The sequence below is a fragment of the Nomascus leucogenys genome, chromosome 6, assembly GCF_006542625.1.
Source record: "Nomascus leucogenys isolate Asia chromosome 6, Asia_NLE_v1, whole genome shotgun sequence".
Taxonomy (NCBI): domain Eukaryota; kingdom Metazoa; phylum Chordata; class Mammalia; order Primates; family Hylobatidae; genus Nomascus; species Nomascus leucogenys.
The window spans coordinates 25052340-25065541 of record NC_044386.1 but is presented as its reverse complement, the minus strand read 5'-3'; the positions used below and the strand labels follow the sequence as shown (position 1 = coordinate 25065541).

General features: G+C 31.4%; 1 protein-coding gene across 1 annotated transcript in view; it reads left to right on the top strand.

Moving 5' to 3' along the window:
• The first annotated feature begins 6335 nt into the window (after positions 1-6335).
• Positions 6336-13202, top strand: part of CDH9 (cadherin 9) — a 162638-nt gene continuing 155771 nt past the window's right edge. Inside the window, exon 1 of the mRNA XM_003263184.3 lies at positions 6336-6483. The gene's annotated coding sequence lies outside the window, so the exon portion shown is untranslated. The remainder of the gene's footprint in view (positions 6484-13202) is intronic.

Genomic DNA, 13202 nt, shown 5'->3' with positions numbered 1-13202 from the left:
TAAGAATTGACACTTATTTGAAAAGATAGCTGAAGAGGCCAATAGAAAGTTACTAGGGAGTGAAATTTAACAAAAGTAACGACCAAAAAAAAAAATTAAAGAGTAAAATCCTTAGGGAAATATGAATTATAGCCTATAGGTAATATAATATTAAATATCTATTTAAAATATTCCCAATGCAATGCAGATATCATATTCTGAATGTATCCTTCATAAAAATTTAAAACAGAAACATTGAAAATATTAGAGAATAATAATTGTGTACTTTATATATGTTCATAATGAATACATATAAACCTTGAAGAAATAATACGTCCATGAATACTAAACAGAATCAGATATTTAGCAGCCCTTAAAACAATATATCAGTTAATTTGAGGAGATGTATACATTATATTGTTAAGTAGAAAGCAATATGCACAGAAAATAATGAAATACGCTTTTTTAATTAAAAAACTAAAGATAAATATAAGCAGCAGATAGATCAATAGACAGATATATTTTTAATATGACAATCCAGGGTACAGAAAATTATGAGAGGCTGCTAATTTCTATCCCTGCATTGGAAGAATGGAGTGGTAAACAAAAGAGGAATAAAAATGGGGAAAGTAAAAAAAAAAAAAAAAACGTAGTACTAAAAAAAAGCATTCATGATAAAAGCAATATGCAATGTGATCCCATTTATTGAAAATTAATGATGTGACTGGTTTAACTGCATGCTAAAATTATGGTAATAGAAATTGTATGTTTTCAAATGATTTCACTTTGTTTTTCTGATTGTATTCTGTGTTTTTTGACTTTTCATATAAGCACACGGCATTCCTGCATAAGAATATAATGAAGTTATTTTAATTAAAAAAAAAAGGTGACTGTTTTTACGTTTTCATAACGTATTAATCTCATAATATACCATTTAATGGTTGACCACTTTGTGCTTTTCCATGTGCTTAGAGGATACAAAGTTGAATAAAACTAATTTAGATTTTAAAATATGTTTTTCCTTAATGTAGAAATGTTTGTTATTACATATTTTTTAGAATACTTATCTAACATGTTCTGGAAAAGCACTTTAAATTATTTCCAAAAATCTTCCCCATGAACCTAAACATTTTTTAAAATGTGCTTTATACATACAAATCTTTTATAATTTGTCATATTTTTTATAAATAATTTTTGGCAAATTATTTATAAATTTGCTTGTTTTTGTAATCTAATTTCTTATTAAAATTTCCAGTGTTTTATATTAAAAAATCTTTTTAGCAAGGACAAACATTTTAGATATATATCTATATAATATAGAAACTTTGAGGATGAGACATTTGTTTCTGGGGCATATACAATATTCCATTTACCCTTGGCCATCAGTGCCTTGGTTGTGATACACTTTGCTGCCAATGGGACGATTGAAGTCGGCTCTATAGGGTAGTAGTTAACAGGATTGGCAGTGACCTTAAATAGGACTGGTTCCTACTCCTGATTGTATCAACTGCCTAGCTAAGTGGATTTTGACAAATAACCTTACTGAGCATCGGTTTCCTTATACCCCATCAAGAAAAAACAAAATCTACCTTGTAGAGCTGTTTTAAGAAATGACATTTATAGAAGGCTAACAGTTATTAATGTAAGTATACAATAAATTAAAACCATTGCTATTATTATTATTAGTGGTGCTGGCGACATTAGTTGTAGTCATGGTAGGGTAGTAATAGTAATGATGAGAGTCGTATACAGGAGATAAGCATAACTATAAGCAGAATTTTAAAAACTAGGGGGTCACTGTTATAAGCCATCCATGTTCTGCATAGTTTATGCACATCCGAGTATAGACTTCAAGGATGTTTTGAGCTTACTGAACTTTCATCTTCACGGTAAGGCTTGGAATTTGTTGAAGCTCCCTGAACAATGAAGAAAAAAGGGAAGCTGAGAACAGAAACTCCGATGCCAAAGTGCTGCTGTTGCTGCATTATTGGGATACAGATCACCCCATCAACCACCATTCCAAGCATCGCAGATTCTGTCCCTGCTCCATATTTTATGGCTACAAATACAATATATAGCCCCTTTTTCTTTATCTTTTCATTAAAAAATTATTACATACTCATGCAATCACAGAGTGATAGCAAAACCAGAGAGTATGTAAGAGTGTGATTTTGATAATGGGTTTCAGGAAAAACTTAAGTAAGCAGAGAAAGGAGATCTCAGAGAGATGACAAACATTAAACAAACAAACAAACAAAAAGAAGTGTAGAGTCAATGGCAGGGCCTAAACGAAGGAGGAATAGCTGGCATCAGATCATAGAAAGAAAGACTTCATTGTAGAGGTCATGATAGCAAAATTAGGATTTTTGAAAAAACATATTTTGGAAGTCATACTGGTTTTGCTAATTGAAAGTCTGGGTATTAAGGTCAGGAACAAGCATAAGCATGACACACAGCATAAGTGCAAAGCAGAGTTTATCCGGAAAAAACATGTAACAGAGAAAATCAATATAATGCTTTTAGTTCCTTAGTTTTCTCCATCTCACAGAAAGGAGTGCTTGGGCTAGGTACGCAGGGAATGCTCTTGAAGAGAGTCTCCACCCTAGGAGAGAGCAATGGGTACCAGATCCTTTGATCTGTCTGGTTGAGAGAAGGCCATAAGGATAAAATGAACATTCTTCCGTCTGATTTTGTCCTCTGGAGGAATCCATTTGCCAGTCATAAAAGGCAAGTAGAAATCAAATAGCCTTTAAGGCTAATCCAGTTTAGTTCTGAGTCAATTCATTGCTAGTCCACCTTGAGGCATGGAACAGAGAAAAGTCATTATGGTTATTCAGAAGAAAAAGAATAATTTTCTCTTCTCAATAAAGTGTGGCCATAGGATTGCAAACTGGAATGGAGAGAAGGAAATGATTATTGGGAATGCAAAACTCAAGGCAAGGAAGGAGTGGGTGTGTTATTGGGGATCATGTAAGTGGCTACTAAATTTCTTAAGAATGAGGACCGTCATTATTATAAACCAAAATAATAAAACATAATAAAAATAATAATAAGATACTAACACAGGTATTCAGTTTCAATGAATGAGAAGGAGTAATGATTTGGTCTTCAAATGATTTTGACAAGTAGAGTTAAACAAGAAATAAGCTGACGGCAAGCATGGAGAAAAGGGTGAAGAAAAGTGTCCCAGTAATGACATGGCAGAAGACCATCTATCCCAACTTCAGGCACTGTTGTACATGGCTGTGAGAGTAATGTCATTTTTCTTGTGAGAAACTAAAAATAAAAAAATAATCTTCAGACAATAGCCAGCTTTCGGTTAGAGCAGGTAGCTGCAGAGAATGTTCAAAGAAAAGTTGAAGGACTCAAAGCATTTTGTGGTGTCACACTGAGATCCATCAATGGGCATAATTGGACTGAAGAGATTCCACTAAGACCTGAGGGTATTTCAAGCCAGAGAGTAATTAGAATCATGGTCATGGTAGATGACCAGAGAAGCTTAAACTTCTGAGAAGGCCTGATAAGCAATCAAATGTGAACAATGATGGGATTAATATCAATGGCTTGCTAGAGAAAAGAAGGGAATTTAAAATTTTTGCTTGATTCTTAGTATAGCTTAATCTTCAGGTCATAGGAGCAAGCCCTTGGTGCTGAGGTCTGGAAAGGGATATTTATAGAGTGATATGCAAGAGCTATTGTGCAAAGTATTTCAGTTTTAGTTAGGAAGGTGTGAATGCCTGTTACCAAGAGCAAAGGGTGGTCTTAAATTTCAGGGTGTTCCTATGAGTGGTCTCATAGCACAGGGAGATTCTATTTCAAGCTTTTCTTGGTACAATACCAGAAATATGTCTTTATGGGCCGGTCTGAAGACTAAAGGACTTATAGTTGTAAGCTTAAAAACTCGCTTGACTATAAAGTTTATTTTCTATTTCAGTACAAGATAAACGGGCATTGTGTCTATTTTTTTCAGTTTTTCTTTCTCAACAGTTTGCAAAATTACCATTATACAATGGAATATATTTATCATAATAAAATGCAAAAAAAAAGAAATTTCGTATGTGGCAGAGATCTATCCATTTTTTTGAATAGCATTAAATAGATGGAGTCCTTAAGTATGACAATGCATTGTGTTCAAAGAAGAAGAAAAGAAAAATATCCATACAATTTTTTTCCACAATAAGGTAATACATTCAATATATCAAATAATTAAGAAAAAGTAAATTCAAACTAATCTTGGAAAGAGTACTTCAAATAATATTTTACATTTACTGTTAATAATTTTTTATGTCTAAATACATAAAAGGAGGGCATACACTCTACTAATGTAAATAATGACTAATACTTTTGTACAAACATGTTTGCTAAATAGTCCTACACATTACTGCAAGTATGAAATGTTGTTTTCATGTGATACAGAATGCTACTCACATTGGAAAACTTACGAGTAGCTATATATATGATATAAAAGAATGTCTGACAATTCCAAGGTTTAAGTCCTTTGTTTTCAAATACTGGTTACATACCAAACAAGAGAAAGGTAGAAGACCTTTCATTTGGCAATCCTTTTTTTTTTTTTTTTTTCTCAGAGAAGTAAAAATAACTTCAAATCAGGATTTAGACTGCTCTGTTGAATTGTGGATTTCACACAAAACAGCCTTTTCCCACAGTTGGGTTTCAGTGGGAAATAAAATGTATGCAACATTAGGGATTTAAAGCTTTTATTTGTGAATGCCTACCTTAAACTATGATAAAATATTTTGTTTGGTTTCTTTTTTCCCACTTTACATACATTACTTTATCTCAGTATTAGTAAAGAGGCTTCTATAATATGTAGCTTTATTTAAAGGAGCAAGTAGACCCAGAAGACATAAGTCTAAAGGAGCCTGTGAATTTTAAATTAAGTGTCTTTGCCTCAAGAAAACAGTCTTAGCCTCCATGAAGAATTCACCAAGCTGTCTTAACCACTTGAATCTATCTAGCCCTGGGAATACGCATAAGGCTTTATTTCTTCCCTCTTTTTCTTTATTTATAGATGAACAAAATGAAGTTCCCTTTTTTTGTCCACCTCCTACACTTCAAACACACAACTATTTAAAAGCCATTCACTCCATGTTCAATCACCACGTTTTAGTAGTGTCACATTTTATTTGGGGATATGTAAAATTGTGTTTTTTTTAAAAAACATTTGTTTTCCTTTTAAAGAAACGAATTTCCATAATGCACAAGCCTCTGATGGGCACCTCTATTATCTACATTTCATGGATAAGCTTTACCATTGGGGGAAAATAAAAGAAGTTGAATTGTTTTTTCTATTGTCAGTTTTCCTTTGAAGCATCAAATAGGATATTGATATTTTTTCCCACTTAAGCTATTTACTTACTGTGACTTAACGAGCCGTTATAAAGTGAGCCATATCCCCACCGTGCATTTCATACAACTATTACTAGAACTTCTTTTCAGAAGGATTTATCTACTAATCAATACCTTTCTTATTGTGCCATTTCCAGAAGTACTAAACAGATTTCTTTCTGAAGCAGGGTTTGACTTCAGCTTTGGTTCACCCTCTCTAAGAGTTGTACAGTGTACAACAGGGACTCTAACAGGTGGATCATGTAGTTTTTGTGATGTGGCTATGGTCACCATTATTTTTGGTTATTTCCGGGGAAGATGAAACTCATTCAATTTCATTATCTGGTAAAAAGCAAAGTGGTTCTAGAAATTTAAAATTATTCTTAAAACCATTATCTTTACTGAAAACAGATATGTCAATCATTAATTTTTAGATGTTTAACAATGTTTCTAAAAGACTATTTTAGATTATAAACTCATAGAGGCACAAGTAAAAAAATTCATCCATCGTTATCAATTACGTATATTGTTTGTATTTTTTTCTCCTCTTTTTCTTAAACTTGACATTTTGACACTGAATTGAAATAGGTAGTAGTAAATTCTGCAGGAACCATACACAAAATTTCTTTTGAGCAACAGCACTGTCCCTGTGATATATATTTTCTACAGATGATTTACAGGTAACAGACATGCTGTGACCTTTCTCTCCCAATTGCAAACAGATTAAGGAGAGCTGATTAACTGAGACTAAAAAACACTGGGTCGTTTTCTCTTATGGGGGTCTTTGACAAAGCCCTCCTTTCTGAGTCCTCCCACTTCATTCGCTTGCAAATCATTGTGCCCAAAGAAGTCCTCACTCCCCCAAGCCCAAACCTGGCGCCCTGCAGCGCCATCAGCGGCAATATCTTCCTATTTGAGGGACGTCTCTTATTAATCAGAAACGCTGAATGGAAACCAATCAGATAGAGCGTTCCTTTGGCTTCAGCTTCCTGCCTGTCTGAGTTAAAAGTGATGCTCGAAGAGAAAGCCACACTGAGATGCATGAAGATTCAGCTGTGAAGATACTATAAAAAGAGAAGAGAAGGACCGAGACAGAAGCAACAACGGAATTGTCAGTGCGGAGTAGGGCTGAACTCAGTTCCATTGTTAAGCAAGGTAAGTGTTATTTACTTTGCTTGACAATGTAAGCTATTCAGTTTTTGCTTTCTTATAATGAAGTAGTACAAATATTGCTTTTCTCCTAGTTGCTATATTTTGCTCTCTCTCTCTCTCTCAACACTTGGAAGCACATAAGAATACATTTTAGTAGTATTTGAATAAAATGTTTACATGCTCAGTGACAAAACTTGCGACATTTGCTTCTTATTTTACTTCTAAGAAGCTGATACCTACTCAAGCTCTTTTTATAGTCCTAATATTTGCATATGGAATATTGTTGTAAAAATAAAACTAAACTTAAAATTGTATCAGTTGATTGTGGTGGCTTTCAATTACTCACATATTTATGTGTTCATGTATATGATTATTATATTAATTTGAAATGGACTCCTGGTCTTCTCATAACTTTTGTTTAAATCACTTGAGTCAAAACTGTCAAAAATAAGGGCATCTTTATTAATAATTGAGTGAGAAATGCTTTCTTTATTTTCAATATTATAAATGAAACAATATATGAATAGTAAAAATGCCACAGATGCATATTGGATGTCAGGATTCAGGTGATCCCTTTACCTGGTAAAAGGTTTCTTCACATATTTGTGGCTCCCACTCAGGTCAACACTCTGAATGTATACATCTGTTAGCTCTAATTGATTTCTATTATTGTAGGTAAATACGTCTTAATGTGATGATGACTAGGTGAGAGCCACAAGAAAGGGAGAGTGTTTCTAAGCCAAAATTGGCATTTAAAAAATTTGAAGTGATGTGGGAAATGCATTCATTTGGTGGAGCATTGTTTTACTGTGTTTTCCATCACATGCTCAAGATCACCATTCACATCAAATAAATTTTTGCAGGTATGCTCGTCTCAATAAAGTCTTGGATTTTAGCTATAAGGTCATCAAAATTCTTTAGCATTGACCGTTAGAGACTGTTACCAGGGTGAAATTCTCATAACCTGTTTTAAATAACAAAGGTGTAATAAAAAGAAAGTTATTAACTGTGGTAGATAAGTTTACATTTATTTGTATCATCAACTTTTGATGAAGATATAATAAACTACAGATTTGAGGAGAAATTGGTGGTCTTCTCTGGGAATGTGTTGTCATTTTATATTTTGTATTATAGGTAGATGAGATTCCTAATAGGGATTTTTTCACAAGGTTTCTAAATCTTTTTAGCATGAAGAATGAATGACTTTGTGACATCAAAAAAAGTGGTAACTTTTGCAAGACAGAAGGGAATCTTTCTTCCACTCCCTTTGCTTTATCTGTGAATTTAGAAGAGTTACCCATCTTCAGGCACAGCCGTTAAGAATGAATTTGATTATTCAAGATTCTCAATTTTGTAAAAATCCTCCTCCTACTTTCTGCACAAGAAGAATCCTATTTTTCACATTCAGACACTACATCATTGCCTAGGCAATGCTATGTCAATTGTGAAATACATTTTTGCAACTATAAAACTGGCTAATCCAGGTTTTAAACATAGATCTTTTGAAAGATAAGGAAAATGAAATAACATGCTATTACAGCACAAAGCACCAAAGAACTTGAACATAACATGAATAGCATGTGTTTGTAGTCTTGTCACCAAATATGTTATGAGTTTGACTAAAGTTTTTCCAAATGAGGAGTAGATAAATAATTATATGCACTTAATAGATATATGCTGACATGTTGAAATACCAACATCTCTATATGTGTTTTGAAAAATGAAAAAAATGTAAGATAAGTACATATTATGAGCAAATCCAATTTTGGAAATAAATTTAAAAAAAGCTTTATAGAAAGCAGAGAGTAGTATGAATTTAAAAATAATTCACTAGTGTCAGACAGATTTGGAAGTACTAATAAAAACAGTAGTCCTATGAGATAATAATTTTTCTGGGATAAAACATATTATTTTTCTTTTATTACAGTATTTGATAGTTTTAAAATATTTGAAATGGTTTACATAACTATGCTACTGTTATTGCATTCATTGCATAAAGGAAATAAAAATGTCTCCTACCACTGCCTGTGTGTAAGAAGAGTACAATATCGAAGTTGATCTTGAAATTATTCTTTTATTCTTTTAAATGTTGGGCTGCTCAACTTGATAAATCGTGTGTTGAATCAGAAGCTCATCTGAACGTCACCTTACATGGAGGGATTTGTTCTGGTGTTTTCCTGTAACCCCTATACATGCCAAGCTTAGCCAATGCAGTGTCCCTTCCATGGTACATTCACCAAGTAAGATTTTTAAAGCAAAGTTAATTAGATTGTTTTTATTCTACTGGCTTAGCTCTATTTAGGCATCAATAGTGATATGATGCAGATGCTCCTTCCCCACAATATCTCTACAGTATATGGGTGTAGTTAATAAGAATGCTTTAGAGAGTGCTTACAGATTATGTAATATAAAATATGCAATTAATGTGGCAACATATAATATGAAAGAAAGTATAAATTAAGGTGAAAGTTAATTTTAAAAATATGTGTGAATGTGTCATGAATAAACATTGGCTGTAACTTGTTCTCTATGAAAGTAAACAGTCTAGATAGATAATTATTTAATATTAATGCAGATGCTTCAATATAATTTATCATTAATTTGCTATATTCTTTAAGACTAATTTTGCCCACTCAAAGGCACATTTAAATATGATGTAGAAATAATCTTACATTAGAAAAAAATGATATCTTAAAAAATGTCCAATGTAATACTTTTGACTTCAAGGACACACACACACACACACACACACACACACACACACACAAAGTCAATAGCCATATTAACATAGAGTAATTTTGATTCATGGTGAGATTTTTTGTAATAAAAACTCTAGTTAGTTTCTTGGGTATTTAACCTTGTAAATCATCTGCTTAAAGTTAAATTTTCTTAAAGAAGAAGAAAGCATGCTAAATAGAATCAAAAGGACATTGATTTCAAGTGAGTCTTCTTTGTTTTTACCTGATGCTAAATTTATAAATATGGTCATTTTTATTGTAGAACATGAAACATGTTTCCTAAGATAAAGCAATTTCTTTCTCTGTATCTTGCACATTTGTTTTCAGAAACAAGTTGTCTTTTCAAAGATATCCCGAACAACTCTCAATACCCATGGCATTATCTTATGTAGGTGTTTACATAAAATTTTGGAACTTTAGAAGAGGGATTTTAACTCTCTCCATCTCTAATTTTATACATGCTAAAGCAGAGGCTTAGAAAGATCAGGTTCCATATCCAAGACTGGCAAGTTAAATATATATATATATATATATATATATATATATGCAATATTATGTGGAAACTTATCCTATTAAGCCATGAAACTCAAACTAGAAATATAGAAAAATACATAAAAAGATGATAGACAGATAGATAGATGATAGATAAACACATAGATAGATGATAGATTAGATAGATAGATAGATAGATAGATAGATAGATAGATAGATAGAGCTGTATAGATTATTGAAAACAATGAATTCTGGATTGTTATAAATAATCTAAAAAAGTTTTTTTTCTCTTATGAGTCATTTCAATTTCTTTGCCTGGAAGCACCATTATCCTTATTATTAAAATATGGTAAGGAGTGTACAGTGAGGAAAATGTCTTTATAGCACTCTTATACATTTCCATAACAGCCCTAACATGTTAATGCACTTATCCCTAAATTTAGCACTAGTAAGACATGGTCTTCTAGCCACATTACAAATGCAAAGTGCCTGAACAGAAGCAGGGTCTCTGGAGCCTGACCAAGAGATTCCATATTAACATTTCCAAGAAACACCTCTCCAAACATAAAAGTCATTATAATGGATCTTATTGGCTATGAGAGGAAAGTGGAAACATCATGGGGTGTTGTGGTCAGATGCTCTGTGTGAGTGTGCATGTGTGTGTGTGTGTGTGTGTGTGTAAGAGAGAGATATATTATTTATTTGTTTATATTTTAGGAAGAAAAGTAAGAAAAAAGTAAAGAGCTGAATATTTTCTTAAAATGACATTCAAGGTTTTTCTGAGTTTTTTTTTCTATCCTATTAATTTAGCAAATTATAAACCAATTGCAGGAGAAATAAGCGTTCTTGTATATCTTCTATTTCTCTTGATGAGCAAGATAATTTTTGGTATCTCTAATTGATCAATGAAACACCGGAGCATATGATTGTTTCATAAATATGGATTAAAAAGCCAACCCCTCATATCAGATTTTGAAATTGACTCTACAATTCTGAAGAGCGTGGATGACTTCATTTTAATTTCTACTCCAAACACTAATTCAATTTACAGTGGAAATAGTGGTAACTAATAGCTATTATTTAAATTTGAATATGAAGGATTTAACATATTCATTAATGTATTGGATGTTGAAAGAAACATATATCTAACAGAATTTATATTAGCATATGCTGCAGTTGACATACTTTGTATATTATTAGCACAGTTTCCAAAGCATAATAAACTTTTTCCTCATATTTAGTAAAAGAACATCTTTGGAAAGTCATATAAAAAAAGAAACAGTATATACTGGAAGCTGTATAACAGGGGAGACAAAAAATAATGCATATAACAAAGTGTCATCCAGGCAAAAGAGCAACAGTAATTCACTTCCTGGGTCAAAAGACATGATATAAAATATATTGCTTTTATAAAACTGGGAATTCAGTCTTAAAAGTTGTCTAAGGGAGTTTTCCCCAGACAATCAGCCAACTCTAAAATATATATTTTTTTCTACCAAAGCAGGTTACTGTAGTATTATTACATAATTTCTAGAAATATATTTTAAAATATTCACATATATATTATAAATGCTTCACAATATAGAGAACATATAAGAAAATTGTTTGGTTGTTTGTTTTTAATTTTAATGGTAAGTAAACCGCAGAGGAAATGTAACAGCTTCCTGTTAAGGAAAACTTAACAGTTCAAGAAAACTTAACAGAAAGTTGAGTAAACTTAGTTGAAATTACAAAGTAACATCTATCTATCTATCTATCTATCTATCTATCTATCTATCTATCTATATGTCTGTCTATATCTTTATATCTTTATCTCTATATCTGCATATATTTCTTCATTCATATTTCTGTATATCTGTACCTATAGCTATGTCTGTGTGTTTTTGTGTATATGCATCCAGAATACATATGGAAAACAGAAAGCACAATCAATTAATTCAAAAATTGTGAACATTCAATGTTCACATAAATTAATTATAATATTTAATTATTACAATGGTGTAACAGGAAGAGCTAAAATAACTCCTTTATTAGTCAATATTAGATATTATATGATAAACAAATGATAAAATACCATTTGAACATTTTTTATTTTTGGAAAATCTTAAACTCAATTGCAGTCCATCTACAATGGTTGACTTGGATAATTTTTTGAGTAGGAAAAATTAGAATTTTATTTTTTAAACTGTATCTAGAAATAATTCTTTATTGACTGCTCACAATTCTTGAACACCTCACAAAATTAATGATCTTTTCACCCACATTTACAGTAGATTAGAAATATATACCATAGAAGTTAATGCTATCTCAAACTATGTTTAGATAAAAAGTAGGTAATTATTATCAGGAAATAAAATTCTCATAATTTTACATTAGTCATGTAAGCAAATACATTATATGGTGAAATTTTAAATTATTTATTTGGCTATTTTCCCTGAGAGTCAATAAGCTCTTAAATATTTGTTGCATACTAGGTAAATTAACAATGTGCTTGATTGTATATTTACTTTATATTAAAAATGATACTAAGTTTAAATAGTATTGCTTTTTTCTTATATGTGATGTACAGTAATTCATAAAACAATCGAAGAGAAATATTTTATTACTACCACTCCTTCTAGATTAATGTCACAACTTATTAATGTTACAACTTAATAAAGCATTTACACATGTATTAAGCAGGTAGTGGAATAGGTTCAACTGTTGGAAGAGAGAAAATAGTTTTCTGCCTCCCCTAAGTTTTGCCAATTTATCTAGATGATGCAACATATTAAATATGGTTTCAATTCAGCTTTTTCATACACTAGCATTAAATAAGATTCAGACTTGTATTTCTGACAATACATAATTTTCCAAAAATCAAATTAACATATTATAATAATATGTACACTTATTTATTCAAGTGCTATTTACCTGTCTTTTTTGTTTAGTTTAGAATTCAGATTCCTAATACAATCACTGACAATAAATAATATTATTATACTTGCAATAAATATATTTATAATTATAATTAATTGTAGTCAGTTTAAAATATGAAGTTCTATTAAAATACAAATGGCGACTATCAATAATAAAGTGCTCTTAAAAATATTATAGGGTTATTTCAGCATATTAAAATAGTTTTTATCAATAGTCTGCTCATATTTATATCTCTCTCTCTATATATATATAGATAACTAGACATATAAATATGTGTGATGTGTCTCACCCTCACAACTTTGGACCTGTGACCTTTGTTAAACTTGGTTTTTCAATAGCTAAATATGTCAGATTATTTTATTTAAATAGGAAAGTAAGTTTCAACTTTGGAAATCATTTGTGATTTTAGAAAATTAAAAAGAGAATTGTTCTGATAAAATTTCTTGAAATAAGTATGTGTCACTAGCTACTGGGAGATCATAAGCATTTATACCCAAAGATTAATGTTGAAACCTACAGAGACCAAATGACAGAATGAAGACACGAGAGGGGTGGGAGTCCATAGCAGACTCA